The sequence below is a fragment of the Colobus angolensis genome, unplaced genomic scaffold (genome assembly GCF_000951035.1).
Source record: "Colobus angolensis palliatus isolate OR3802 unplaced genomic scaffold, Cang.pa_1.0 Scaffold58, whole genome shotgun sequence".
Classification (NCBI taxonomy): Eukaryota; Metazoa; Chordata; class Mammalia; order Primates; family Cercopithecidae; genus Colobus; species Colobus angolensis.
In genome coordinates this window covers 2,129,245-2,154,698 of record NW_012119376.1, presented here as the reverse complement: position 1 = coordinate 2,154,698, position 25,454 = coordinate 2,129,245, and the positions used below count along the sequence as shown (strand labels likewise).

General features: G+C 37.1%; 1 protein-coding gene across 2 annotated transcripts in view; it reads right to left on the bottom strand.

The window, feature by feature from the left end:
- Window positions 1–25,454, bottom strand: part of HIVEP2 (human immunodeficiency virus type I enhancer binding protein 2) — a 198,165-nt gene that overhangs the window by 73,851 nt on the left and 98,860 nt on the right. The window contains exon 2 of one of the 2 annotated variants that reach the window (XM_011962045.1): window positions 13,586–13,698. The gene's annotated coding sequence lies outside the window, so the exon portion shown is untranslated. Of the gene's footprint in view, window positions 1–13,585; window positions 13,707–25,454 lie in introns of those variants that run through there. The other variant, XM_011962044.1, reaches the window with a different exon arrangement.

The window sequence follows — 25,454 nt, the reverse complement described above, 5'->3', positions numbered from 1 at the left end:
CTTATACTTCACCACCTCCACACCTCTGGAGCTGGTAGAAGGCATTCCCTACCTGCCATTAAAATTCAGGTCAAGTAGGAGGAAGAATGGCCACAGAGGCCAGAGAGAATGAATGAAGATTCAGAAAGTGCCTTTTCACATTTTTGCTCACGATCCATTTCTTAAACTTGGAGGATAAATCTTGTAGCAAGTTGTTTTTTTTTTTTTTTCTAATAATTTACATGAGCACAATGAACGTTTTCCATAGAGCTGGGCCCTTCACACTTAGAAGTTTAGAGGAGGGATATTTCCTAGACATCTGGATTAAGGGACTGACTCCCACAGTAATCCTTATCAGTATTTGTTTAAAGATCTCTATGGGGTCTTGATTTTCATGTTTTAAATAGAGAAATAATTTTAGAGGTTTTGCAGATACATACTAAAGTCCAGTTACATACACACACACACACACACACACACACACACACACACACACACATACATCACACACCCTCAAAAGCAAGAGGCTGAGTGGTGAAACAGTGAAGGGTTGAGTTGCTTGCCCAAGCTCTGCAAGCTAATCTATGAAATTCAGAGCAAGAACCTCAGTTTCCTGATGTTTCAACTAACGACCTTTCCAGTTAATCAATGAGCCCTTCTACCACAGCTAACTACTCACATTGTTGCCATGATATTGATATTATTCAGTTTAGAAATCTCTTATTAAGGTCTTGATAATATTAGAAAATAAAACTTAGAAATCATTCAGTTATCAAGAATCATTCTTATATTTTATACATTATTATAAAATGTGTAAGGTCAAACACATCTAATTTTAATAAACATTACAGAAATTTTACAGAACATTTCCAAACTTAATTCTCTAAGACATCTAAGAGAGTGTGACTAAAAATGTTATCATGAGTTAAAAAGATTTAAAAATGTGTTCTCCAGAAAATGTTAACTAATTGCATCTGTTCTAAAGAATAATTAAAGTGCCAATAATGAATTTAATTAATTTAAGGTGCCAACCTTAAAATAAAATTGTTTTAATTTTTTGGGCAGACTTCCAAAATGCTTCAAACATGTGCATATAAAAAGGGCATATGTAAAATAAAAATAATAAATGATTATAATTTAATACATTTAAAATAAAGCAATAAATATCTTCAAATAAATGAATTAATTATCTTCATCCACTAGTTTGCTTCTATATTCTAAGTAAAATCTAAGTGAACAGATCTTCCACGCTAAACAGAGAGGTGATGTTTCTTCAAAAAACACAATTATCATATATTTGATTTAGAAATTTATTTTCAATATCTGAAAAGTGTCTAAGCTCCTTAAAACAAAATATCGCTTATTACATAATTCTTGGTTTAGGAGAAATATCCATTATGTGGATGTTTAAATAGCTTAAGAATAAAAACTTATATCAAGACTCTTAAACCAAACTTGTCCAACCTATGGCCCATGTGCAGTCCAGGGCGACTTTGAAAGAGGCCCAACACAAATTCGTTAACTTTCTTAAAACATTATGAGATGTTTTTTTCAGCTCATCAGCTATCGTTAGTGTTAGTGTATTTTATGTGTGGCCCAAGACAATTCTTCCCATGTAGCCCAGGGAGGCCAAAAGATTGGACACCCCTGCTCTATAAATACTAAAGTATTTTTTTCTTTTTTTTCTTTTTCTTTTTTCTTTTTGAGATGGAGTCTTCCTCTGTAGGCCAGGCTGGAGTGCAGTGGCATGATCTCGGCTCACTGCAGCCTCCACCTCCAGGGTTCAAGCCATTCTGCCCCAGCCTCCCAAGTAGCTGGGATTACAGGCACACGCCACTATGCCCAGCTAAATTTTGTATTTTTAGTGGAGACAGGATTTCGCCATGTTGGCCAGGCTGCTCTTGAACTCTGGCCTCAAGTGATGCACCCACCTTGGCCTCCCAAACTGCTGGGATTATAGGCATGAGGCACTGCGCCCAGCAAATACTGAAGTATTTCAACTCTTGTTCCTGTCAGCTGGTAAAGGTTCACAAAGCACACATTTAAAAGCACAGATAGAGTTCTAGATGTTTTTTAAAGGTTATATCCCTTTGGCCAAAAACAATCAAAGAAAATTTTATAATTAAATAATAATTTATTAAAATGATGCTCAGATAGCAATTTTTCATCCACTTGCAACCTTAAGTTTTCATATCTTTATTACCTCCCCATTAATACTGTATTTCCCAGTTACATTTAATCTATCTTATATTTATCAGAATGAAAAATACAAGTCATAGGCCAGTATCTTACCATTCCTATCCTGAATGAAGAAATGAATGAGTGAATGAATAAATAAAAAACCTAGATGCACACATCAGACCAGTTTCTGTCCTCTCCTCCAAGGCCACAGATATAAGGTGTAATAAAATATACATGCTTTAGAAGACAGTGTAGGCACAAATGCATACTATTTAGAAAACAATACCAAAGCCAAATTAACTTTTTTCTCTGTAACGATAAACACAAATCCACATAAACATTTTATCTTTGTCAAATACTTTTAAATTTGGGTTGGGGTTTTCTAAAAATAAACTCCTACATTTACATATAGCTCAATTCAAAAATTTTAGCAACTCCAAAATATGTTCATCAACTACAAAAACTCAAAATTTATATTTGACATAAAAATGATTGCCATTTATGCACAGACCTATATATTTTTTATTTGCTTTAGAAACAAAAGAACTTAAACTTAACAGTTCTATGACAAAAGTCCCATAGGTCTCTTAGGTCAATTTGAATTTCTGACTGTTTAAGACAGAGGTTAACTTGGTGGCATGTTACACTTGACTCAAATACTCTTGAATATGTGCTACAAAGCAAATATGAGGAAAAGTGATGGCCTTGTTTTCTCATGCAACATAACTAAGCTAAAATAAACACAGAATAAATCCTGCAAGGCACAAATCTGTCAGCCACTATCACCAGTTGAAAGAAATGAAGAAAATGATAAAAACGAGGCAAGGAGAGGTAACAATAATAAAGGATAAATTATTACCTGGGAAGGGACATATCACTACACTCAGGTTTACTGTGACCTAAGAGATTGGCTTAGGTCTCCCAGTCTCAACAGTCCCTCACAATTCCAACCATGATCACTGGTTGAAATATCTTGCTACTGCTTCCAAAGGCGGAAGATGTCCCCATATTTTGGGGAATTCCCTGAGGATATTTACATGCACAGATGAACAAACATACTAACCCTATCTATCCCAGGTCTTCCCATAGAAAAGGAGACAATCAGCCTAATAAAACATCTTACCACTTCAATTCTCAAGGAAAAGGAATCCCAACGCTGTAATAGGTAAAGCCTGAAAAGAATGCAGGGCAATTTTTCAGAAGCTCTGAGAATTCATACTACCATGAACCTGACAGCTAGATTGTTGTACTCTAGCAGGCTAAGCACATTTTAGTGGCAGAGAATAGCTTTGTGAGGTAGGAACATTAATATATAATACTCACCTCATAAATGTAATTTCAAACAAGCTGTCTACCTATAAAACAGGAAAGCTGACTTACATTGGCTAGTTTCCTAGAAGAAGGATGTATTTTATCTAAAATTTTGCCTGTTTTCTCTACTCAGCTATATCTCCCAGCCCCCAGTCTGGGATAAAACAGGAATTCAACAAACGTTTGTTGATTGAGTGATCAAGTGAATGGATGAATGAGTGAACGAATGATTGTAAACACACTCACTCTCCATACTCATGTACTGTTGTGACTTTGTGGGGTTTAGGAGCAATTGTTTCTTCTTCCATTCTACTACTCCTGTTAATTTCTCTCTTGTTATTCCTGTTAAATTATAGGATGGTTTGATATAATTTAAAATACCCCTTTTTCATAATATGGGTACCTCTGTGAAAGTTCTTTTATCAAGCCCAGTTGGCTGCATAATTGCTTGAAAAAACAGAAACCAACTAAACATAAGCATGATATAAATTTCACCCCTTTACATTCTATAATACTAGGCTGTTCATCTTTACAAAGCAATTTCTGAATTTTTCTTTAACAAGCTCTATCATTATTCCTAAAGTTTCAATTATTAATAGTATCCCTATCACCTTCTGCTAGCATATTGCACCCCTGCCGCCCTGTGTTTCCTCAGGTTGGGTGTGACAAAGTATGCCTGCATATGACTGTGTGTTTTGTCTATGTATTGGCACATAAATATCCTTGAGGACAGGAAAAGAACTGGTGTGTGTGTCTGTGTGCGCACATGCACGTGCATGCGCTTCCCTGGATTGTTCTCCATGGAAATCTCCCTCCAGATGGGAAAAGCGCCAAGGAGAGCCCGAGGACTTCCCTGACCCTAAGCCAAGGGTGTGGCAAGTGTGCTCACCATTGTCAGCTGGTGCCCAAAGGGAAGGAGTGGGAAGGAGGAAGGAGGTAGCAGGGAGGAGTATGAAAGTTGGTAGTGAGTGTGGAGATCTTTTAATTGTAAGAAAATAATCTGGGAGTCTAACATTTTTTGCAGTATTTTAAAGTGTGCAAAGACTCCACAGGACTAGCACATTCTCAAATGACACCTCTAAGACCAACCCAAGCATGGGTTCTGAGGCTTATCTAAACTTTGCCCATTAAGGAGAAATCACAGAAACAGCTGTCTTCTCCTCACTGGTGTACTTAATTATGTCCTCAAGTAATAACCTTTAGAATGTTTTCGCCCTGTGTTTGCCTGTTTTCAGCTATATTTCTATACTGAAACCTCTTCAAATTCACATGGCATTCTTAAATTGCCAAATCCATTGGTTCTTTCTTAGATCACAACATTGATGATGACTTTGCAGCATTATACGCTGAACACTCCCTTAAAATAAGGCTCTAAGCTCAAGATCTAACATACCCTATGCACTCAAGTAAGAGCTCCTCTCGTTAGCAAGCTCCTCCTCCCTTTGCTTCCTTGAGACTTGCCTCTTTTAGTTTTCCAGCTACATTTCTGACAGCTAAAGTACTTTGGAATCTTTTATGTGATCTTCAAGGCCCAGACGAAGTGTTTTCCCCTAATCAACTTCCCCACTTTTGCAGTGTCAGAATTAATGCCAGTCTCTCTTGTGTTCTCATAACCTTTGCTCAACTCCCATTATCTCACTAATCATCACCTGCTCTGGATTTTAGTTGAGGGCATTTTTTTTTTTTTTTTCAAGACAGAGTCTTGCTGTGTCATTTAGGCTGGAGTGCAGTGGTGCAATCTCGGCTCACTACAACCTCCACCTTCTGGGTTCAAGCAATTCTCCTGCCTCAGCCTCCCCAGGAGCTGGGATTATAGGCACATGCCACCATGCTTGGCTAATTTTTGTATTTATAGTAGAGATGGGGTTTCACCATGTTGGCCAGCCTGGTCTCAAACTACTGACCTCGTGATCTGCCCGCCTCAGCCTCCCGAAGTGCTGGGATTACAGGCATGAGCCACTGCACCTGGCCTGAGAACATATTTTATATCCCTAACTAAATTTCCAGCTACTTGAGAACAGGACCATTCTTATTAATCTCAATACTCAGCACAATGTTTTGCACATGGCTGGCTTTCCATAAATGTTGGTTGATTAAAAAGTTGACAACAGATATCAAGTTGAATCTTTAACTGCTTCCTGTTTCCCACCCTTCACAGCCAATCCCAAGCCAAAGCCTACAGAATATTCATCTACAGTGTCTCCCCCAAACCCACTTCATGTTCCTATTACAATTATCCTAGTTCAGAACTTTACTACCTCTCATGGAGACTATCCCAATAGCTTCGTAATTTGTCTCCCTCCAGGTTTTCCAACTCTTCTTGGTGATACCATCTGTGGTGAGCAGATTAATCTTTCAAACTATAACCCAATCATGTGATTCCTTAGCTCAAAAGTGGGTAAAGTTTTTCTAGTGCCTATCAAATTGATGTGCTAATTGCATTCCAGACGTTCTATGCTCTCTAGGTCTCTAGGTTCCTCCCTTCCTCTTTTCATGTCTCCTCTTCACTTACCAATGTTATGTTCCAAACATACCATGTTACTTTTCCTTCCATAATCACACCAACTTTATCCATCCCAACTCTTTACGTAGGTGAGTATCATTCTTGCCACCTATCAAAATCTTGCCCATCCTTAAAGCTGTCCTCAGGAAATACTTTCTGCTCCCCAAGCCCTCTACCCAAGCAAACCCATAGGAAAAGTGATATAATTTCTTTCTCTTCACAAAACATTTTATTTATACATCTCTGAGGGCACTACTATAAGTTTTCTTATATTCAAATCAGGTATGTACTAGTCTGATCTCTATTTTAGGTAGGGTTTATAAGCAACTGGAAGGCTGAAATGCAGACTTACTCATCATTGTATTTCTCCACAGCACCAAAACACTACATTGCATATGGCAGAAATGCCATAAATATTCATTGAGTTTAAATGAACTAAAGCTTTTAAAAATAGCCAAAAAAGTTCAGGTTCCATGTAAGAAGAATGGGGCTCAAGCCAACTGAGTGTTGGCGTCTGCGATGATTGGTGTCCTCAAAATTTCCACTTAAGGATGATGACAGAATCAAGCTCTGCTACAGCCAATGAATAATTTATTTGTGCACAAAACGTTCTGTTAATGGAAATCTTTTTATGGCTCAAGATCTAAAATATATTTACTGCCCTATAGTTATTAGATGTTTGCTTTAATCATTAGGTACACCAGGTAATGACAAATGATAATTACAGGATCATTATATAATCTTAAACTGATTTAATCAAGAGTATCTCTTCTGAAATTCAAAAACTCCTCAGTGGATGGGGATGGGAAAGATTACGCTGGAACCAATCAACTCATTGCTACCATCAAATTTAAGAAACTAAGGTTTTCTGTTGTTAGAAATACCACCAATTGAAATAGTAACTTTAGATACAAATGGCTAGTACTTTTTTTTCCAAGCTCAATTAAAAATCACCCCACCTCCCCAAAATAGACTGCCTCAATCAATGAAACATATCAGAGAAAAAGAGAAGTGCATGTATTTGCGCATTCCCTAGATGTTCCAGCCTGCCAAAAAATGTTTCTTTGCTGTGCTATTTCAGCAAGTCGTGAGATGGCAATGATCATCCTCCTCAAAAGAAAAAGATAGTTATTTTTCCTGTATGTTTTTATTTTAAGAGGCTGGAAGGCACACTTCTGGCTGCTGAGAGTACTCTGACACATACACATGTTTCTGAGGAGGTGAATTCGTGGGGGGATTTTGGCAGGGTGAAGGTTAAGAAAACCTAAAACCATCCTAAGCTCTTGGGAAATACTTAAGGAGCTGAAAAAACAGCAAAAAGAGGAAGACGATGAAGTCTTCCAGTGAATTCTGTTTCCAACTATAAACCTTCATGAAAAATGAAAAGTAAAGTAGTATAAAATACATGCTTCTTATTCATATTTATCTCAGACTCAACTGGTACACAATCAAAGTCATCACACTACTAGGCAACCAGCTTCTCTCTTTACCTCATGTTTTCAATTAAAAGTGATATTCAAACTCCAAAGCTCAAAGCCTGGAGTCATCACTGACAGCTTCCTCCTGCTCCCCAACCCCAGAATGCATGCACATCTACACAAGCTCACCCTAGACCCAATCAGGCAGCCCCTACACTGGTGTCCTGCACACTTTCCTTCATATGGTCTGTGCCTGTCAATCCTTATCACTACCCTCCAACCAGACCCTCACACCGCTCTGCTCTCCCACCACACATAGTAAGCAGGAGACTGGCAGGTACTCTGGGTACAAATGGCAAAGTGCCAAAGGCCAGATCCAAGCCTGGTGCCCTTGCATGCCTGAGATCCAGGGACAGTTCTCAGAGACAGTGAGCCGTGGAAGTGTTGAAGGTCCTAAGAAAAACAATTTGAGTGGATCACAGCCACAAGCGCACCATGATGCAAAACCTGAGAAGTAAGGAACTGAAGGGGATATGGGAGGAAGTCAGAAAGAACTTCCTCAACCTAGGATTCAAGTCTCCACTGAGGTCTGCGATGCAGTGCCTTCATCTGTAATGTAAGGGTGGGAAGATATACAGGGCACAACATGAGGTGACAGCTCTTGTTTGAATTCATGGAAGTGCCTCCTAAGTGGCTTCTGTGCTTGGAGTGACTGCTGCCCCCCATGCCACCTCACCTGCCATCCAACAGGGCCCAACCCAACCCATCTCCCTGAAGTGCAGCTCTGACTGCAGTGCTCTCCTACTCAAAGGTTTTCAGGGGCTTCCCACACCCCTTTCTCCTGCAGTCAAGATCAGCTGTGCTTTGCCTTCACACTACACAGGAATCCCTCACAGTCAGAGGCCACAAGTAATTTATCTCACTAAATTTTTTCAGAGGTCAATTATTTTTGTTGCCATAGTCAAAACAAGGAGAATAAGACCTCCTGGTCAGGGACTGTAGGGGTTTTTAAGGTTGTTCTGCTGTGTGGGGAAGGGGTTTGTTAGTATTTTACTTTAAGAGCAATTTTTGCACTAAAAAATTCATAAATTTGTACTCATGACCCAGCTCTGGATATTTAATAAGTATCAGACTTCAGATTCATCTCACAAATATAATTAAAATTAAACCTGTGTCCAGGTATTGATTTTCAGTCCCCAAAGAGAATTTTAAAACAGAAATTTGGCCAGGTGCAGTGGCTCACACCTGTAATCACAGCACTTTGGGAGGCCAAGGTGGGCAGATCACCTGAGGTCGGGAGTTCAAGACTAGAATGGCCAACATGGTGAAACCCCATCTCTACTAAAAATACAAAAAACTAGCTGGGCACGGTGTCGGATGCCTGTAATCCCAGCTACTAGGGAGACTGAGGCAGGAGAATCGCTTGAACCCGAGAGGCAGAGGTTGCAGTGAGCCGAGATCATGCCACTGCATTTCATCCTGGGCAACAAGAGCGAAACTCTGTCTCAAAATAAAAAAAAAAAAAAGAAAAACTCACAAGCAATTATTTTTATTAAACTCGACAAATATTTATTAAATGTCTACTATATTTTTCAATCACCATTTTTAAGAATAAAGAAGACACAAACAAGCAACTTACAGTGCAGGCACATGACAGGAAAACCTCACATAAATTATTTTAATGTGCAAGTACAGAAATGCATACAAAAAGTGGCATGAGAGAAGTATCGATTGTTAAGGGGTGATGCAGGCAAAGGAGCTCAAACGTGAAGAGAAGTAATACTACAATAAAATTATTAACCAGACTCTGACATCAGTAAAGTGCATTAACTCAAAATGCAAATAATAGATGAGGTAGAAAATGCGATTAAGAAAGCGAATTTTTCTTTTGGCAATTCATGGGTGAGACGTCAATGTGATATCAGATTCAAACATAAAGATGTCTATGTGGGGGATTTTGTCCAATATCTAATTAAAGGATTTATAGTGAAAATCGTAACTGTCAAGGGAACCAGAACTCAGAGGTGATTCTTGATCCATAAAGGATATTGCTTGGAAATCATGAGATTCTCAGATCAGGGAAGTGATTGGGTAAACTTAACAGTGGGTATCATCAGGTTTTGGTTTCCAGAAGGTGATATCTGACAGAAGTCTGGAAAATTTACAATCCACATCTTTCTACAGCATTTTGTTCCTTGTACTACCTCAAGATTCCCTAAAATTATAAGATTTGATTCTGCCCCCAAATTTTGATATGGCTGGCTTCTATTTCTTTATGTGGATCATAATACACAGAACATAGTGATCACATCCACAATGCTCCAACATTTGAACACTAGACCAGTTAACTAGACCGGTGACTTGGCAGTGACTGACATGTTAGCCAAAAATGGGAGAACCAGAGTTGGATTCTGGTTCTATGACTCACCAGTGCTGTGACTTTAAGCAAATCACTCAACTAAAACCAACCCCCCACTACGAAGCCTCCAGTCCATTACACACAAAATAAAGTGTGAGTAATAACTATACAATAGTTATTACCTCAAATGATATAATGTACATGGAAGCCACCTGTAGACAGAGAGTAGGGCATTACACAAATATTAATTCATGCCATCATAGAAACAAGGCATATGATCAGTCACTAAGATCCACTGTGTAGGCTTTGCATGGAAAGTGAAAAATGGAGGCTCCTTCGCACAGCCATCCTACACTGCAAACTGAAGGGGACAGGAAGGATAGACAGAAGGAAAGATATGAAAGAAGCCTTCAGTCAGGGTTTCAGATGGCTAGAGCATGCTTGTGGAACAAAATGGGATTTGCTCATACTACTGGTTTAGTTAATACTAACTGATGGAATGATGAATATGTGAATGAAAAGTTACTGAATGCATGAATGAATGAAGGTATAGCCAGGTAAAATGCTTGAAAAACAAAGCAGGAGGAGTCAAATTGTGAATAAGAAAAAATAAGAAAATAATTTTGGAAAAATGAAGCCATGTAGTTCAAATAAGCTAACAGTAATGGGCTCCACTCACCTAAGCCAGAATAGCAAAACAAAGGGCAGTCTTTGTAAGGCGGCCAGAAGAAATCTAGAGCATACATAAAAGTCCACATTTTCACATCAGTTTGTAAATATTAATACTCAAACATAAATACTGATGCCCTCTTCTGTTATCTTAAAATACAAGGAACTAAACAAAAGATTTGTATGCATCTGAAGAGCTATAAAAATATAAAAGGAAACCCTGTATAATAGGAGATATTTTGAGGGCCACAATATACTGAAACTTGTAAGGTCTACACTGAATGATCTGTGATGGCAGGAGTTATAGTACACCCGGAGATAACAGAAAGAAAATCTAATTTGCACCTTTATCAAATCGCTATAAGACCAGCTAAAATGTAACCAAATAGAATGAATTAAAAGGGTTTTCTTCCTTCTCATTTTCCTAATTGGTATAAGTAATAATAAGAAAAGCATATGAAGTCATATCAAAGAGAAAGGAGAGATAAATGGATGAAGAAAAGGTTTGGGGAAATCACAAAATACAGCAATTTCCATAGAACATAGTATTATGTATTTTGGACTTCCTAATTTAAAGTAAGATTTCAGGATGTCTGACTCCAAAAATTACTAACAGTAATAATTATATAATTCTCAGTAAATTAATTACTGCTCTTTAACCCAATATTTTCAGATTTATGAGATTCTTAATAATTTTCACCTTCCTTTTGTAGGAAGGAATGTCACTTACATAATTCCTAAATAAATATATCCAATGTAGTGACAGCATATAAATCTGATCACCCATGTGTTTAAAAGTCCAGACTCCAGCTAATACTACTTTAAAATGAATAATGTCAAGACCAGTCAAAAGCATTCACTGCTTGAAGGAAAATGCCAGAACATGCAAAGCAACATTATTGTAAAAAATAATAATAATAATTTGCATGTACTAACTCTTCAAAAAGTATCATAAAAGGAGGAATATTCTATGGATGAGAACATTCCTTTCTTCACAAACTGTTTTCTATTTACTACCAATTTGTGGTGGGAGGAGTTGGGCATATTTTTAAAATGTATTATTTGTAAAAAAAAAAAGTTATATTGGAAAAAATCCTCATTGGGGTAATGCACAGGGCCAGGTTCATTGACAAAGTCACTAAAAGGTTGCTGATTATGTATGCATCATGAAAATGCTTACCGATTCCATATGAAGTACTTCCTTACCAAAATAAGTATTTGATTTAATTGAGAAAATATACCCAGCTCCTTGAGTAAAGACCATGTTGACAGGATAAAGAATCACTCGCATGATAAATGAAATATAATTCTGGTTACATTTAACCAGTGACTGCAATGACTATTACCCCTATTAATCACCATCATCATAACCACTACTATGAACTCCTAGTATTTGCCAGGTATTTAATCCTCATAGAGCCTTATGAACTAAGCAGCATCCTTATTTAATGCAAAACAATTGTTTCAAAGCACAGTGACCCCAATGAGCTAACTCAACCAGAGGAGTTCAGAACTCACAGTGCAATAAGCAAGAAGGCCATCTGCACTCAATGCCCAGGCCATGTCCATTCTCAGGAGGCACTGATAAAACAGTTGCTTGAACATAATCTAAATTAGGCACCATCAATTTAGATGTCACTTAACACTTAGGGTACTTTGGAAATAACTGTAAAAGCCAAACTTCTGAGTAGGTGGAAAATTAAATGTGGCAAACAAAGACATTTAAATTAGTGATTCGGATTATTAATTTTCATCTTCTAACATCTATCATAGCTACTGAAAAAATTAGGGCCTTGCTTTTCACACTTCTAAATATCTGTCTTCCTAATGGGTTTTTTGTCTAACTGCCTTATATCCCTTTAATTATCCAAAACTTTTTCCAGACGGCACCATATGCCCATAACAATGAAAATTGTTGGTCGCAAATAAACAATGAATCATGAACCTTACAAGCCAAATGAAAAGGGGTCTCTGAATGTCCACACTTGATATTTCTATACTCACTGGATGCTCAAAAGCTACACTAGCAAATCAAGTTCTTAGGCAGTTATCTCAAGGGAGATTATTTTAGACAAAGCTTAGGGTAGTCGTTGGCACTGCATAAACTGTACAACATTATCACTAAAAAACCATCTGACATCATCTTGTCTTAAGATGTTCACAGGTGAAGCAGACACTATTAGTGGGTTTGGTTTAGAAGCTGTCTTCCCAGATGATTAGACACTTTCCTCTCTTGTTCATTATCATTCATCAGGTTTTAAAATAGCTCCAGTTTATTTGGAGGAAAATTAAGTAACAAGCTGTACAATTTTAGAATCATGAATAACATTTAGAATTTCAGAAATTCAAATCTTGTGACCTAAATTAGGAATACAATTTTTTTCCCAATTTTTCTTTACTGTGTAAAGGGTTAATTAAAGCATGAGTTTGCTTGGAGTTTTTAAAAAAAATTACCAAGCCCTAAAATCAGTATCATTTAAATTTCTGATGCCAAAAATCTGTTTGACAGAGCAGGCTTTACTATACTGACATTTTAACAGTAGCCAAAGTCCTGTTCCCACTAAATTCTGTGTTGGCAGCACCAATAATTTGCTAAAAGCCTAAACTCCTCCTGGTAACTAATGTGTTCTCAACCTCAGGAGCTTTCCACAGCAGCACAGTGCAACAAGGAAGCTGAATCAATCAAGTCTTCCCTTAAGATTTCTATTCTTATTACAGAAACTATGATTTCTATAAAACAAGAATGGATTAAAATATGGAAAGATGCTAATTTACTTTAAATGTTCATTACATCTTAGATGTGAATCTGACAAAATGCAATAAAACTACATATAAAAACCTTACTCAAAGTAAAATCTGATATTTTTACATTACTTCAAGATTATAACAAGCAAATCATCATTAATATATCAAATAAAAGAATCTGGTTTCAAACTATAAATGACAACATTTTCTAATCTTCAGCTAAAATCAGATATTTCCAAAAATGCAATAAAGATATGAATATTTTCATTTAGATAACATCCAAAACATCTATCACAGGTTTCAAGAGCCTCAAATAATTACTGTCAAAATTTCACACAAAACTTATTTAATATTGTGTTTGAGGAATCTTTCCAATCACTTTAAAATCAAACCATATAGAAAGCACTTGGCTTGACTTACCTAGTGGCTGTATGTTAAAGAATCGGTAAAAGAGCATTCCAATCAAATCAATTCACTTAATTTTTCAGGTAGATCTGATTACTGTGGTCTTTTAAAAAATTCAAAGGCTCCACCTAATGAGGAAAAAATAAAGAACTGCATTTAAACTGGAGCATGATTATATGGTCTATACATTAATAACGCAAAAATCAAATCCAGACTATTATGATATTATACTATCTTTTCCTAAGTTACTGTGCTACTTAAAGCTATAAAACAGCAAAAGCAGCTAGCAATTAAGTTAAATTTTCCAGTTTGGAGTAAAATGAATGTTCACGCATAGAGAAAACAATAAAAGAATACAACAAAATGTGAGAACAGAAGAGTTTGTTATTGGGAGGTTGAAATCATGGTTATATAATGCCAGTTAAGACATTAAAATTAGGGATGAGGGGAAAATGCAATTTATTGTTTTGGAATTATACTCATTGATTCTTCCAATTTACTGATGCAGTGAAAATTTGTAGGTGACAGTCCCTGAAAGCCATTAAGCCCTAGCTACATGCAATCTCTGTTGAGAAATAGAAACTAATATCCAGACAGATCATTTAAACATAAAAATGGTCAAGAAGTCTTGGAGATAATTCACTAGCATGGATTTCCAAATCGTTCTGAGAATGTTACACCTTGTCACCACAGAAAGTGTTTACTCTCCTAAGGACTCATAAATAGCTTAATTATTATTTATAAATAATATTAGTTTACTCCATTCACTCTGCCAGTAGAAGCACTTTTCCTGAAATTCAAACATTAAATTACCATCTCAGCTCTAAGAGAAAGTTTGAGAGAAAGCAAGCATTAACTTAACTAGACAGAGAGCCTAAAATGAACGCTAGAGGGCTGAGCAGAAGGGTGAAATAGAAAATTGGACAGTTTCTAGCTACTCCCAAATTAGGTCTTCCCAGGATAGACTTAGTATGTTCAAACATACTAATATTTCAAAAAGTCTCAGAACATCAAACACCATCATATTTAAATGAAAGTTCAAAAACTTATTCCAAAGCCATAAGCACAAGATTTTTTTATTGTGCAATTTGGAATTAGCCATGTGCTGCCACTCCCCCAAACCCACTAAACACATTAACAAAATTAACTGATAATCTCAGTATTAAAAAATAAAGATTGAAACAGATGTTATCCACTGGTATTAGAAGGTAGTTGCTCCAGAAAAGGACAAAACAAAAGATGTTGCTAACAATAGAGAAGACAAATAGCAGTAACTATACATACTAACTAGAAATCCACGTAGTCATGGGAAATACGTGTTCACTTTCAAGAAAACCTGTGTCTAGATTCTAGTCTTACTGCTATTCAAGAAATGATCATTTAGGAAACTCATCTGGACACGGTCTCAAAAGACTTCTTCATTAACAGAGATAAAAAATCTTTATTCCAGGGTTCTTGCCATAAACGTGATGAGACAAATGTCAAATGGTTTGGTTACTTAAAATTATACTGTATCAACAAATACAATCACCTAAACAATGAACTGTAAACTGATTCAACACACACATTTTTCGCATTTGAATATCTAGACCGGTGAAAATATTTCTGTACTTTTCCTAGCATTTTATGCAAAAGTTACAAAGCCTCTCTCAAATAATATTTAGTAGCCAGCTTCATAATATCACTTCTGAATACTTCCCAGGATGGTTTTGTGCAGCAGCTAGCATAACTTTTCTTGCTGTTAGTCACTTTCCAAGAAAGAGGTAGGGTACTCCCTTCAAGATGCAGGACAAACTTCAAGATTCTTAAAAATCCTTTCTCATTGATTTCTCAATGTACAATGTAAAACTGACTTACACAAAAGTCTTTTTCAGCCCCTCTTCATTTCTTAGGTAGGGTATTGTTTTCTAAAATTATGTAACTCCTGCCTCATAAGAGGTCTTATATTTCCTAAAGATAACCAGTCATTAAGTAATATGTTAAAAGGTTTTTCACCTGTATTGCAGCAACTATGCTCTCATTTCTAATTGGTTGTCTAAGTGGTCAGTGACTTCAAACTACTTAGGAATTTTTCAGTGTTCCCATAGAGTACCTAAAAGTAGTAGTAATGGGCACCTCATATCAAAGTTCAAAAGCACTAAGTACAAAATATATTAGTCACCCATATGGATGATTCAGCTAAATGACTGATACTGACTAGCACAGAAGAAGCAGATCTGTTGCCTGTACAACAGGTAAGCCTCGCGAACAAACCACAATATAACATTTATTTAGAAATGTTCAATTCCTTAAAAATAACCACATATAATGAAAGGAAAATAAACACACGATGGTAAATGGCCTACAATCGCTACACCACACAGCAGTGCAACACCTCAAATAGTTTTATAACTTAATGAAAGTCATTGAATCTAAACTTCCTTACCTTTAATTTATTTTTATTGCCTGCCTTACCAACCTGGGCAGGGACTGGGGGTTGGGGGAGGGACTCTTAATGTTTTTTGGCTCTATCAGAAAATCTAAATACATCTGACCTTTGTATTTCAGTTATATGTTACATGGTCTAAACAATAGAGCAATTTATCATTAGCTAATATTTGATCATGCTTGTCACCAATTGGTTTGTTTCAGTTATTTGCATGTAATAAATCAGATGTACACACCATGCTGGGCTGGAGTGACTTTCTCTAGCTGAGTGGTCTACCGGGAGTAGTACACAGGAACCATGCTCACTGAGTTCACCAGGACACTCCAAGGGAGCAGTTGAATTGACCATACTGTCGCAATACTAATCACAGTAAATGAGCTTTTCGAGGAGCGCTCTAGAGTAGCAAACCACGCTCTGGAGTAAGCCTGTGAATCATAATGTCTCTATAGATGTAAATAACTCTTAATAGTTATCAAACACTCTCCTTTCATTGACAATGAAACTGAAGCCCAGAAGGTCACCTGTACAAGGTCATGCAACTAGAAGCAGTTTTCCTGTACCATTCTACTGTTTTCCCCTTTGCATCGTAGAGCCACTGTGCCTCTCATAGGCAAAAATTCAATCATAGCTAGCAGAAGTTTACTGAACACCAACTACGTTAAACCTGCTTATCAGCTTGGCATGGGAAGGAAAAGGGGACAGTAATGAGTTCAGAGTGAGAGAGAACAAGCTTCAAATAACACAGGCTCCAAAGTACCCCCTTCGTCATGGTTACAATCAACTCGTCTCTTCACAAACTCAGTGAAGAAGTGGCCAATTAAAATAGGGAAACCAAGAATACCCTGACACAGTTATATGCCCAAGACATCTTACCATATTTTGCAGGGTTTCAAAGTGAAACTTGAAAAGCCCTCCCCTTATTGGCTAATTAGTACAGCTATTCTTAGTTATTTATATGAACATTATTTTTCCTTATAAACACTTAACTTATTATTTTTCCTTATAAACATTGATGACATTTTTAACCAGAAAGACAACATTTATCTCATCACCCAAACACAATTCTTTTCATTTTTAAAAATTTTAATCTATTATTTGTCCCCATGTAAGCATATTTTCACACAGATATCCTCATAATGCAGATATAATTGTGCATTCTGATGTTTTAATTTAACATTTCATAAGTATATTATTTCCATGAAATTCAGTTTTCATTTTTACTAGCCATATGATATTCCATAAAGCTAACATAAAGTTATTTCCTTCATCATTCTTATATGTGGCAACATTTCAAATGTTCTCACTTATTTTCAGTACCACCAATACTGTTTTTCCTTAGAATATTATAAAGAATAGGATTATCAAATTGAAAGGCAGAAATATGTTTATAATAGACTTCATATTTATCGCCATTTTGATTTCAAGAGATTGAAATTATCTACAAAGCCACCAGCAATAGATGTGCATTCTACTTTCACCAAACTTCCTCACCATTGCATGTAATTGAAATTTTTTTTCCAGAGGCTTATTTAATGTAATATGATACTTAAGGTTGTCATTTTTATTTTAATGGTGACCATAATTATAATTATTCTCTCATTTAAAAGTTATTTTATTGTCTTTCACCTCTAATATAAAATGTATCTACTCATATAATTTGACTACCTTTAGGTCCTAGTTTTTCTTATGAACTTAAATGACCCTTTATGTAATATACATTAAATTTTATGCTTTTTTTCTGTAAATTTGTTTTAACCATTTAACATATCTGGCATATATTTAGATCCATAGCATAAGGTGCGTATTCAAATAGTTCTGACCAATTCCAAATAATCCATAATACTATTTACTAAGTTTTCCTTCCTCACACATCTTTCTATAAGCTAGATTTATTATGTTGTATTATCATATGTCTATTTCTGGGCTCACCATTTAGTTACATCGATCCACATATTTAAAATGGAACTTTTGTTCAGACTGCCAGTATGATGTGACTGGCATTGTGTGAGGTCGTTTTCATGTGCATTATCACATGAACTTAGCGTGTCTGTGTTAGTTTTAATTATTGTTGTTTCATAGTATGTTCAAATCCATGGTAGAGCTAGATTCTACTCTTCATTTTCCTTTCTCAAACATTCATCAATATCTTCTTTTCTGCACAAGTATATGTGGGAAATTTTCACCCATTTTTTCCAGATTATATTATTTAATTAAGTGTACTATTTGCCCTCCATATTCAGTCACACTCAGAATATTCCCATTAGGAGTCTGATTAAAATTGAGTTGAATCACATATATATGCATCTTTTCAACATTTTGTTTTCCCGTGTTTAAAAAAATAGCATATTATTATGAATCTCTACATATACGACATTTTAACTTTTATATTCAATAGACATTCACATTCTGCAAGTCTCCTGATTCTCTGTCTTTCCTCATTTCCATTTCACTTGCTTGGAATTACTTCATTCTTCATATCTAGCAATTAAATTGTGTTAATTCCTCCCAAGGTTACCTGAATCACTTCCTTTACATGCCAGAAAATGCTGATTAAATAGAAGATGAGTACTTAAAATCCTATCTTAAATAAAGTATCTTCATTTCCTTGATCAAAATGAAATTAAAACTGCGTGTAAACAATAACACCACCACAAAATAATACCCCATGTAACCACTCTATTCCTTAGAAGATTTACATGACAAAGCCCTGAGTTCCTTTAAAACACAGCTGAATGGTTTCAGTTAGCTAGAGCCCTCCTCCTTCCCCTCCACCCAGCATTGTCTCTATTTCTGCTGTCTGTGAAATAGGTTTGAATTCAAAGATAGAGAAAAAGTGCAGAAATATAAATCACTTAAAATTATAAATAAAATATGTTAAACCTAAGTTTGACTGAAAATAGTCTAAATTTTGTTGTAAATGTTAACTAAATCCACGTGTTATCTTCCTTGACTTCACAAAGCTAGGTACTCTCAAGGAATCTTATGGTTTACGTAACCGATATGGTACACTGTACTGAAAGGGAAGAGAAGGACAAAAAGAAAAAATGGAAAGGGAAAAAAAGACCTGAATGTCTGTGTGTAAATAGGCAAATAAGGACTGAAACTGTTTGCCATCCACACTTTGAAAGTCACACTATGTGTCAAGTTTGTCAAGTTGAGTGAAAGAAGGAGTTATGTGCTTCTCCACTTTCCTGAAGAATCACGTAGAAAATGTGGCAAATATTTAATTTAAGCCTTGTTTCCTGAAAGACTGCAAGATGCCCACAAATTTTCTTTCCCAGAGTTCAAAATAGCAAGCTGAGTGGGTGTAAGCACTTTAAGTGAAAAAAAAAAAAAAAAAAGAAAGAAAGTAACTAAGGAAAAGGAAATCGTAATTTCTGCATCTTAGTATAAGTTTTTTTTTAAGGCCATTTAAAGAGATATTAGTGATTAGGATCTGGTGGTTGTCTTGAATCAGAATACAAATACAGCCCTGGTGACCTCAGACAGAGCCCCCTGGCCACATTTAAACATGATTCATTCTGTGTAAAGATTAAACTGACAACATTGGAGTTACAGTAAGAGTGAGCCTTGTCTGCTACAACCAGATACCTAAATCACAACAGGAAACCACTTGCACGAAGGGAAAGCTGAATGTCTCTAGGGCCTCTACCCTTTCCCAAGAGAGGGACCTTCCTCAGCAGTGCTTTATAATATTTTCACATGTAGATGAGTCACCACGGGAGCTTGTTAAAAATATGGGTTCTGATTCCAAAAGTCTATGTGGAACCCCAGAGTTCCCAGGTGATGAGTTCGCTGGTCTACACTTTGAGAAGCAAGACTGTAGTCTGTAACAATAGTTTCCTAATAGCCAGACACCAGAAATCACCATCAACCAATTACGAACGCTTGCTAGGTACCTGTGCCAGTTGTTATAATAAAGCACATAACTTGTGACCTGAGCTAACACAGAAAAAAAACGTGTTTTAAAAAAATAAAAGCTAAATGTATGAAAAAGTCTCTAAGGATAATAGGAGTTGAGAATAGGAAGAGTTTTGTAGGGACTAGAGTGGTCGCAAATGGCTTCACAGAGCAAGCTGGACGTGAGCAGCCCCAACTTGAGGTAAGGGGTGGATGTGGAGAAAGAAAGAGCAGGCCACCACTAAGGGCAATTCTAGAAGGGAGAGCCTAGAGTTCCCACAAGAGAAAGCTACGGTGAGCCTGCTTTGTGGTTATAGATAATATCAGTGGAAGCTTTTAATCAGAATTCACTTTGAACCAGGTGAAAGGAAATTCTGGACTTGTTTAAAATTTGTCGGTTTGGAAATTATAATTCTATTCCAGGACAGGAAAGAATGGGTAGTTTTGCCTTAGTCTTATGCAAATTTTCTCCATTGGCAGCAGCAATAGTGTTATGAATGACATTTTAGGTTTGAGCCTGGGAGCACAAAATTACCATTTTTGTACATATATTTATGCATATGTATGCCTTTGGTTAACATATGTCTTTAATGATTAAGACTTTTAGAGTATTAGAATCATAACTTTTCACTACAATAGATTTAATAATCTTCTGTTACTTCGAGTACTTGCATTTTACTTTTATTACAAAAATAAACGCTTTTTTCCTCCTATAACATACTTTCGGATGGCACATACCCACACAACACCCTCAACTCCAGCAATATTCTTCCATTCTTCTCTTTCCTCCCACACTGGCTGACAATGGGAAGAAAACATATCCAGAAACAGAATGAAATTATTAATGAATTATACCTTACGTGTTTTTTTTTTAATCTTAAAGAGTTTTTTCTACCAACCCACAATATGTTAGGTATTGCACAATGGATTCCGCAGAAAAGCAACCAAGGATTCCACAGGTCAATACAAACATAAACATTCAATTTCTAAACTGTTTTTTTTTTTTTTTTTTAATGAAGAGAATTACAGAGGGATGAAGGTAACTGCAAGCTGCAAGAGGGAAGTATTTGAAAGAGAAACCTAATCTTTTAGCTCTCCTAAGTCAGGTCAGCAATCTCACTGAGTTCTATTTCCATCTTTTCATCTTGGGGACTATCAGATTCGTCATCTTATTGTAAGCATTAAGAAATGCTATTTGGAAGACTTACAAATCTTATGTTTCATATTAATGTTAAATGCCATGACTATGGTTTAGCCACAGTTACTGTCCGAGGTATGTTCCTGTCCTACCAAACTTCACTATGCTTCCTGTTCTTAGTAAGGAAGTCAGAATTTAGGGAATGAATTATGGCAAAACTGCTATTTCAAAGCATCAAGGCTTGAACGTTACAAGATACCTGTATCACTGCAATTGGGCTGAACAACATCCTAGTATTCAGGATGTACCAACAAAGTCATGTTCCCTCCCATCGATCCAATTCACACACACATGCAAACACTCACTAGTGACAAGAAAAAAATATTAATATGAGAATGCTAAATTACTGTCACCTATGAATGGCTGCAAAAACAATAAACAGATATGAATGGTTGCAAAAACAATAAACAGAATGCAAACAGGCACACACTAGTGAGACCATGAAGTGTGTCTTCTACAAATCTCTTCCCCTTTCTATCCTGCTCCTGTCCAGGTGTCCTTGCCTAACCCAGTCATGGGGTCTTTGCAGGCTGCACACTGCGTCTACTGCAGAAAAGAGCTGATAAGATTTTTCACGCTAGGTTGTCAAAAGTGTAATGTGTTGTCATTATGAAAAAATTTACATTATGAAAACAACAAAAACAAAAATCCTGGGACATCATGAAACTTAACACAAAGAACTGTTGGTGAAGAGATATATTTGAGGGAGGGGTTTCGCAAGAATAGAAGCCAGACTTCCTCCTCTGCGGGAAACATTAGCAATCCCATTAAGGCACAGTGCAAGGTGTGTCGTAGACACTAGAAGCAGATACGTTTTACTTTCAGTTCGCTGAGGTATTCTTACTGGAATCGAAGTGGCTCTTCTGAAAACAATTAATCAACAATAAGTTCTCTCTCCCTCCCTCTCTTTCTCTCTTCAAAGTGTGTGTGTGTATATATATACGCATGTCTTTTGACTAATTATAAGGCATAGTCCCATTTTTTCCTCCTTGGTACCTATCACTATAATCATCTGTGTTTATATGTCACCTGCTTTTAGAATTGCACATGGATATCACCAGAAGTTACAGAGTTAAATTTGTAACAGCACAGACTTCTAACTATAAGCCTGGGACTATGGTGGAAACAAAGGTTCAGTTAAGGAAGATTTCCCAAGCCAGAATTGATGTCCTCACTAACCGGGCTGCCAGGCTTAGATCGAATGAAGGTCGATGCAGTGTCCCCAGAGGAAGCTGTTCAACTCGCCGGGTCGGTTCCCCAGTGCCCTGCCAAGGAGGCTTTTCAGATTGACAGCTCCCTGGCAGAGCTGCTGTCTTCCCCAGGAAGAGAGGCCCTCCCCCGGACAACAGGCTGGGTGCAAACTTGTCTTCCGCAGACAGCAAAAGAGAGCACAGCAAAGCTAAGCGACTGGGGGCAGCCACTTGTGGCTGAGACAAAGGCAGGCTCCCCCTGCCGCAGGAGGATCACTAGGACTGTCAGGCTGTCGAAATGTATATTGCAGACAGGACATCCCTCCTGGCATCCAGTGTGAGTGAAGTCCAGGCCATGGCAACAACAGCCTGGCCTGAGGACAGCCTGCACCACACATCAAAGCCAGAGGCCCTGGGAGGCTGGCCAGCCGCCAAAGACGCCTGAGAGCGGCAGGGGAGTGTGTTGCCTTAGGACAATAGCAAACTGGGACGTGGTAGAGTCTGTAAATTCCATGCACTGGGGAGGTCTTCTCAGAGATTTTACCCTCTCCTGTCAGGACTGTGATTTAATTTCCTTTGAAGAAAAAAAAAAAAAAAAGAAAAGAATATACATTCCCAAACCTTCTGTCTGCAAAGGCAGACACCACAATGCAAGCTTAATGCACTCTGGTCCTTCCCAGCCAGTGGCCACTGTCTAACACAATACAGCTAAGTGAGATGTGACATTCTCCCAGTCCCCTTAATAGGACATTAAGTCTAAGGAGTAATTAAGATCATTTTAAATGCATACATCATTGTTCCATTGCTACTATCCTCCCAGATATTTCCCATCAATTCTGTTTAATCAGAGTAGCACCACACATTAATTATAACCTGACAGTTTTATTGATTTCACAGGGCACATCATACAGTCCCATTTTAGGTACCAAGAACGTAAGGTGAGGCATGAACCTCTCAGTCACAAAGATGACTCAGCCTCTTGGGCTGATGAGGTTCTGGTTCTTCTGCCAGGAGAGGTTTACCCACTTGCTCAACAGAACTAGTTCAGGAATCATCTTATGTCCTCACTTACTTCACAGCATTTTGCAAAACAACACATCAAAAACAAAGTAAGGAAAAAAAAAAAACCTGTAAGAGTGTAAAAGAAATATCCATCTCCCTCTGTTCTGTGGTCTTAATCTGCAATTCTTAAGGACCAGGATGAGGTGCTGTGAAGCCTATGCAGGTAAAGCTGGCACCAAACAGAAATATGGTGAACTTCTGCCACTGAAGCGACTGGCCCTGCTTTGCGAAGCCATGCTGCAAACATGCTCATTAGAACAGAGAGGGCTGGTCAGTTTTCCTTTCAGAGGAAATGAATTTGAGTTGAGATCACTCAACTCTAATCCACCCTGTACCTCAGGGTTATACTCCCAGCAGCACATGCTCCATTAAGCCAGCAGTTTGTCATAGCCCAGCGTGTCATCCATAATGGCATGTTGGGGGCGGAATCACTTCCAACTCCTCGCTAATCTGGTGCAGGGAATGCCAAGGTACAGAGTTTTACTTGATTGCATAAAACACAGAGCTATTTTCAGCTTCCAAATCATCGTTCTGGCTCTTTCATCAGTCCTAAAGCCATATTATAACCCTTTAAAAATATCTTTTCTATTCAGTTTTCCCTTATTTTAACATAAGCAAACACTTAAAGTAATACCAAGTCTCCGAAATATGAAGCCATGAAATGTTACAAAAAAAAAGACTAAAAAGAGTTTAAGAGTTTTACACATATTTGTGATTTAAAATGGTCACTACTGCTATAGTAGTGCGCCTTGAGTTATCTCCAACTTCCTTATAAAAACCCTGGGCAATTAACACTTAGCAGGACTTCAGTGCCTGATGACAAAATCAATTTTGTTATAGTCACACTTCGAAAAATGACTTTGAAGAGTAATAATAAATAATGAAAATTAAACAACTGGTAACTGATATAGGAAGAACTTCAGCTATTTCTGTAATAATTCCACTGGGATTTGTGCTGAATATTATAAAAACAGGATGTTTTGTTTGTTGTTCTTCACGAAAGACTACCGAACCAGTTTAAGACTACAAAATATATCAAGACTACAAATCTATGTGAAGTCTACCAATATTTTAAAAAGCCAAATGGAATTTTTATTCATGTATTTAACATTTTTGCTCAATGTTAGATGACCTCAGGAAACATATTTCTTATTTTTATGAAAGCCAAAAGGAAACACAGTTATATAACATAATTCTGCAATGGCTCAGCATCACAGTGCAGAGAACTTAATCCTAAATATAGGACTGTCACAAATGAGTCTTCACTGCTAAGACTTCTTATATTTAACATTAACAAAGGATTATCCCATGGTAACCAGATACCTGTTCCATTTAGTTAGGCTAATCCTAACAACATAAGGATTCCAATAACAGACTTTTTCTAATGGTAACGTCAATGAACTGTGATGAAGCTACTGCACCAAGGATGAACTTAATATTAGTGAATTTAGAGGTAACTTTAAGTGGGTATGATTAGCACACAAATACAGTCTTATCTGTAGATGTGGGGTGGGGGGAGGTATCACTTCTGTAAATGAAATCATTATTTTTTACTGCTTAAGTAAATGAAAACATTCATATCCTCTTTTCCTGACACACATAGCTGTGTTTGGAAGTGTAGAAGAAATAGGGAGGAAGTATGTTTAGGAAACAATTACACCTTAATATTTTCCTAAAGGCTGGGCATGGTAGCTCACATCTGTAATCTCGGCACTTTGTGAAACCAAGGTGGGAAGACTGTCTGAGTCCAGGAGTTCAAGACCAGCCTGAGCAACGTAGTGAGACTCTGTCTCTAAAAAATAAAAATTTAAAAAACATTTAACTGGGCATGGTGCACCTGCAGTCCCAGCTACTCAGGTGGCTGAGGTGGAAGGACTGCTTGCATCCGGGAAGTATAGATTGCAGTGAGCTGTGATTGTGCCACTGCACTCCAGCCTGGGCAACAGATCCAAATGCTGTCTCAAAAAAAAAAATCTGAAACAAATAGTTGGGCTCTGCTCTGTCCATTCTGATGCTTCTGAAATAGCTGGAAAAGTCACTCAAATAACTGCTGCTGCCATACCATGAACTGATCTCTATTTAATCAAGTGAAAGCAGCAGTTCAAC